This window comes from Belonocnema kinseyi, chromosome 3 (genome assembly GCF_010883055.1).
Source record: "Belonocnema kinseyi isolate 2016_QV_RU_SX_M_011 chromosome 3, B_treatae_v1, whole genome shotgun sequence".
Lineage (NCBI taxonomy): Eukaryota > Metazoa > Arthropoda > Insecta > Hymenoptera > Cynipidae > Belonocnema > Belonocnema kinseyi.
The window spans coordinates 92,504,376-92,511,109 of record NC_046659.1 but is presented as its reverse complement, the minus strand read 5'-3'; the positions used below and the strand labels follow the sequence as shown (position 1 = coordinate 92,511,109).

The 6,734-nt window shown below is 31.3% G+C and overlaps 1 long non-coding RNA gene across 2 annotated transcripts in view; it reads right to left on the bottom strand.

Moving 5' to 3' along the window:
* Positions 1-4,190, bottom strand: part of LOC117170135 — a 6,506-nt gene extending 2,316 nt beyond the window's left edge. The window contains exons 1-2 of one of the 2 annotated variants that reach the window (XR_004466724.1): positions 4,165-4,190; positions 2,184-2,423 (exon numbers count right to left, since the gene is read on the bottom strand). This is a non-coding gene — a long non-coding RNA (uncharacterized LOC117170135). The remainder of the gene's footprint in view (positions 1-2,183; positions 2,424-4,164) is intronic. The other variant, XR_004466723.1, reaches the window with a different exon arrangement.
* Between the last annotated feature and the right edge of the window lie 2,544 nt (positions 4,191-6,734).

Genomic DNA, 6,734 nt, shown 5'->3' with positions numbered 1-6,734 from the left:
GGGATCGGAATTTCCCAGACCGAATGTATCATATAGATCTGTTTTCCATAACTACACAGCATCTCAAAAACAATTGGAACCGAATCACGTTTTTTCATGGATTAACGAAGAAAAAGTTTGCCCTGGAAATTTCTGTAAAGAAATCAGCAGGAAATATTTCTCGCAATCAAAACTAGGTGATTTCGAAACTCACAGATACGAATCACGAACAAGAGCATTATGTAATAATGAACAATGTCGCCAGAGGACTACTAGATTTTGCATTGATTGCAACATGTATTTCTGCTTACATTGTTTCTCAAAATTACATTCTGAAACAGCAGGATCAAAATAATTTCAACGAATTGAAATCTGAAATGAAAAAAATTCTCCATAAAAAAAAAATTAAAAAATGTACAAAAAATATATAAAATCCCTTTAAAAAAAAGAGACTATCGATATTCGTCGACTTCCACGTTGGTGATAGTTGGGCAACGGAAACTTTGTTTGCGGCAGACGGACGATAGATATTCGTGAATCATTTTACTCTTACACGATGCTTAGAACTATGAAAATTTTTTATTGCAAAATCGAAACTTTTGCTCAAAACGCTTCGAAAAAATTCAGGCGTATTCCTTGGCTGATTACAAGAACTTTTTATTCTTGATGATTTTTCCGAAAAGCGCATCGTTTATTGTAAAAAAATTCATAATTGTTTTCACAAAAATTTTGCCATTAAGACGCCATTTTCAAAATACTAAAACGAAAAATCGATCTTTGAACCATGGATTCTCAAAGTTTAGGCATTTATTCCACCCGTTAGTGAGATTCCAGGTTAATTACAGACTCAAAAAGCTTTGGAAAATGGTTCACAAAAAAAATAGGCACGAAAAATCACGTTTTTTTTTGTTTAAACTGCATTTTGGGATAATAAGAAAATTTTTTGAGGAATTTCATTGGCACCGTCGGAAAGAGGAGATCTTAAGCAATAAAAGCATATGTGTCTCAATTTTTTCTAGTGTCGAATAGTCTTAGTTATTGGCCGTTGAAAAGCAGTGTACCGGTAGTGGCGTTTTGGCCGTTTAAGGGTTAAGGGGTAGGTTAAATGGAATTGCCACATAACCCGTTGAACGAACTTTTAGACGGTTTCATGATAGAAGCACTATAAGAGATGTACTATAGATCAGGATTCAGGGAAACCAAGATTTTCATCCATCCAAAGTATGTTACGCATAGATGCAAATCGTAACTTTCCATCTAATACAGCTTTTTCGGATGAAGCGACATTTCAACTAGACAGAAGTTTAAATAGGCATAATTTTTTATATTAGGCAGATGCAAGATCTCACTGGATGCTAGCTTTACGTAAAGCTGGCAGTACCATGCATTTTTTTGAAAAAATGCAGAGCCCAAAATTTGGCTTTTGGGTATTAAATAAGCCTTAAATTAGCTTTCAAAGGGCCCGGTAAAAAAATCATTGGTACCAGTATATTTTTACAGTTACCGGCTTTGAATGAACAAACTTTGAATAATAAAATTTAAATTAACATGAATGAAACAAAATTTTTCTTGATATAATAAAATAAGCTATTTTATACAATTTAACATTTAAAATAAACAGCAAAAAAAATTTAATTATTTATAGTTCGCAGTGGGCACACAAGTCCTAAACTTGTCCTATATGCGTCTTTCGGCGGACGTCTTAAGGACGTCCTAAGGACCTTTTAAAGACATGAAAAGATCCAATGGATGTCTTAAAGACGTCAAATCACATGACATAGAGGTACATTCTAAGGACGTCTCGTTGCCCACTGGGTTCCTTTAATTAATGATAGTTGATGGTATTTAATGTTAAAGCAACAAACCCACTGTTCAATGAAATTTGGCATAAGATAATATCTAAACTTAAAAATATTTTTTAGGGTAAGGACATTGTTTTATAACAAGACGTCCATAAACTGTCTAACCTTTCACTGATGCTACAAAACAAAATGAAAGGTGTGAATGAATTCACTTTCAAACCTTAAGAAAATATTCACATTTGATCCTAATGTTTTATGAAAAATTCTTTTTGCTTATACATTTATTCCAAATTTATTGTAGACACTGTACATTTTTCGCAATTTAAGGAAGTATAAAATTTAGACAGTTTTTTTTAACAAGGACAGCTATAGAATAAATTTATTATGGCAAAATACACTGACCTTTTCAGTTTTTAAACATAGGCACTGAACACAAAGAAGCAAAAAAACTAATCTTAATGTAATCTTACAGAAAAGTGTATTTACGCAGTACGCTCTGTCAGATGCGGCGGCAGCGCTTTAATCACTTGGATAGGGCTTTGTATCCGAAATTCCACTGAAACCTCTTGAAACCAACAGTATAGGTTTGGTGAGCTTGTCAGGAAGGTTAGCACTGTGCTCCCGATTGTTACGTCCCTGGCACTGTTGTAGAATTCAATTATTATGTAGTAGCTTGACGTTAGGTCCATTAAGCTAGCACCTCCACAATCGAATTTTGGGGTTTTACATAGCTCACAATTTTTGACTTTTTTTGGGCATCCAGTTAAAACTCCAAACCTTAAGGTAAAAAATTAACCCCTTTGTTACACGCAGATATGAAATTGTCAAAATATCATCTATTTGACAATTTTACACTGTCAATAGACAATTTCATATTTGCGTGTAACAAAGGGGTTAATTTTTTACCTTGAGGGTTGGAGCCCAAATATCGGAATAGTTATTTTCTGGGAGCCCAAAAACATATCAAAAATATGCCGTGATTAAATTAATAAAAAATTTCAAATTTTTGAAGGGGTTTAATTTTTGAAGTTAAGGGTTTGTTTTGGGTCATTTTTTGGATTTCAAGAGCCCAAACAATTCCAAAATTCTGGTCGAATTGAATTTTTATTATTAAGTGATTTTAATGAGTGGAGGTGCTGTCCAAAATTCTGAGCTGTGAAAAATCCCAAAATTCGATTGTGGAGGTGCTAAGAGTCGAATTCGTTGCTGTCGTTGAATGTTTGAAATCACAACCGGGAGAACTAACCCAGTGGGCACAAAATTTGGCGACGTCTTTACGACATCGTTACGACATTTTTACGAAAAATTTACGACATCCTATGTCCATGTCGTTTCGGTGTCTTTGCGATGTCGTAAAGACATCGTCAGATCATACGACTCATTTAAGATATCGTAGAGACACCTTATCGACATGGACATAGGATGTCGTAAAGTTATCGTAAGGATGTCGTAAAGATATCGTAGAGACGTCGCCAAATTTTGTGCCCAATGGGAATACAATTTAAAACACAATTTCAACCGGTCACTTCATAAGTTTATTCATTCGCACATTGAAATTAATTGATAAATTAATCTTTGTTTTGCACTATATGCACATAATCACATAATATGATTTATAAAAATCGACAAGGGCCGAACACGACGACGCGTTTCGCGTTTAATAATTTAAACTATCTATATCTAATTATACCAGAGCTAAAAAAATGTCTCTTTAAAATGTTGATTGTTTTCGAAATTCTGTTTAAAATAAGCTCAGAGTGAAACCAATTTGTCTAGTTTTTAAGTAGATATTGCAAAAATAGTGTAAATTTTCATGTTTTCTTAAATTTTCAATAACTTCCGAAATAGTCAACATTTTTTAATGTTCTTGGGCTCATTTTGAAGTTTTTGTTACCGTGCCACAACAGCTTACGGGTATAAATTGTAAAAAATTTCTTTTTTAATTGCAAGAACTTGAAGTTGTAACAAAAATTTGGAAAAATTGAAATATTATTTTTGGTAACAAAAATATTTTTGTAAAATATATGAAACATATAATCATGAAATTTCTATGTAATTTCCTAAAAAATATATCTATTTAACTTATATTCTGCTTTGCCTACAGAACATTAAAAAATATTGACTATTTCGGAAGTTATTGAAAATTTAAGAAAACATTGAAATTTAAACTACTTTTGCAATATCTACTTAAAAACTAGACAGATTGGCTTCACCCTGGGCTTATTTTAAACAGAATTTCGAAAACAATCAACCTTTTGAAGAGACATTTTTTAGCTCTGGTATAAATCAAATTAAGAGAATTTATTCAGTCATAAAAAAAGAGGTGGACGAATACTTTTGGCGCCCACTGAATAGTCTCAAAAAGATTCTAAGTCCAATTTACCAAATTGACTACCGCAAATTTGTAGTAATAATTGTGGTTCGGAGATAAAAAAATCTGACGTTTTTCTTCTGTGCGCGCCTTTTTATAAACTACGTTTTGGACGGAGTAATTCCTCTACTCTAGGCCCACAGCCAATCAAATTGCTGACGTAATATAGTTTTATGTCCATTTTACCAATTAGAAAGTAGGTTCTATGGCTCCACCTACTGGATATAAGTCGCAAAATGAGTCATTTAATGATTTACATTTATAAACAGGGATGGTCCAAAGTCCATGCTTATTGCGTTTTACATTCGTCTGGTTGGCGCCATAATGTCATAAAGGATACTTAAAATAGTACTATGAATCATTTTTTGGTCTAAAAATAACGATGACCTGACTTTGCATTTATAATGAAGTATAGTATTTATTTTTCTTTAAGACAGAGAGAGGTATCATTGATATAACTGTATTCTGCCTTCAGAATATTGCGTTAAACCGTAAACTAATTTGAATCCTACCGCTAAATCTGCCATCTTTGTTCATGCGCGGTAGAATTTTAGTTACCAATATCTGCACTAAATTTTGCACTTGAATTCAAAACTTAAACACTATTTTTGTTTAAAAAAATTATTTTTGGTTATACTTCTTCGTAAAAATGATTGCGGAACTGAATTATAAATTTGCTTATGGCACAATTCACTAACCTTTTTGTTGTTTTAAACATAGACACTGAGCTCAAAGAATCGAAAGAGTGCAAAAACACTCCATTTGTCAATATTATTTTTTGAATATTGATTTTTATTTCAACTTTTAGGAGTTCTGAACATATTAATTTCGTTTCTGCGTAGGTTAGTCGATAAGAGCATCAGGAAAGACCTAGGTTCGAATCCCAGCGGAGCTGATTGACATTTTTTCACAATTTTAAGAAATAAAAAACAATAAAAAATACTGATTTCAGACCAGTAGACAAAAAAATTAATATCAAATTATTTAATGTACTTTATCTGGTAAAAGCCACAACATCAACAAATATCAAACATTCAATGAAAATGTAATCTTACAGGAATAATGAATTACGTCGGAATTCAAATTGTAGGGTTTGTGAGGAAATTATAATTCTCCTCTCTCCGTAGCTTAGTAAGTAAGAGCATCAGACCGGCAATCTGAAAGACCTGGGTTCGGATCTTAGCGGAGCTTGATAGCAATTTTATCACAATTTAATTATAAAAATCCATTTTAAGAAAATAATTAATTACATTTAAGAAAAATAATAGCTTTTCTAAAATTTTCCACTTTTGGTCCACTTTTCCATTATAGTACGTAATAATTAAATTAAGTGACAAACACCATTTTCTAAACAATTTATTATTATTTTTAACTGTTTTAGCAATTTTATCTTAGAATAGGCTTAGAAAGTTGCGATTTTTTTGAGTGCTCAACTTATTTTTAACAAATCAGTTAGAGCGAGGCAATAATTACTTAAATTAAGTAAAAATAATTGTTTGAAATATTTAATAATATGTTTAATAATATTCTCGTGAAGTAATTTTAAAAAGTTGTGGTTTTTTCAAAATGTTCAAGTTTTTGTCGCCTGTTCACTTAGAGTTTGGCAATAATTAATGCAATTTAGCAAGTATGATTGTTTAAAAAATGTAATAATGTATGTAACTATCTCCTGTTCGAGGTAACTTCTAGAAACTTGCGGTTATTTCCGAAACTTTTAACTTTGCCTCTTTTTTTAATTATGAAAAAATAATAAAATAATAAAAATTAAAATCATTTATCGTTATTTATCAATAATATTAATTTGTTTGAAAAATTATGTTTGTTAAATTTCATTAATTATTACCTCGCTCTGAATGAAGTTGTCAAAAAGTAGACAATTTCAGAAAATAGCAAAACTATCTGTAGCATTACTACAGGAGAAGATACAGGTATAAACAATAATAAATTGTTTAAACTATTTAAAAAAAATTTAATTAAATATTATCTCACTTCAAATAAGAAGTGGTCAAAAAATGGAAAATTTGAGAAAAAAACTGCAACTTTCTACCATTGTTTTAAGTAAATATCGTTATGAACAATAACAAATGGTTCAAACAATATTTCTGTTAAATTTAATGTATAATTGGCTCGATATAACTGCACTTTCTACAGTTCTATTCTAAGATAAAATATCTATAAACAATAATAATTTATTTAAACAGCTAATTATCAGTAAGAAGTAATACTTTATGCATAAGAAATAATTTATATTTTAAAAACCAGCAAAAAAATCATCATTAGCGCAAAAAACTCGGAAAACCCAATACTTACGAGGTTTTTTTTGGAACCCTATAAAACAACCCAGTGGGCATAAAATTTGGCGACCTCTTTACGACAACTTTACGACATCCTATGTCCATGTCTTTAAGGTATCTTTAGAATAGCGTAAAGAAGTCGTATGATCTGACGATGTCTTTACGATATCGCAAAACACCGAAACGACATAGACATAGGATGTAGTAAAGCTGTCGTAACGATGTCGCCAAATTTTGTGCCTACTGGGAAACTAATGAAGGAGATACACCTATAATCCCAGGAAAAAA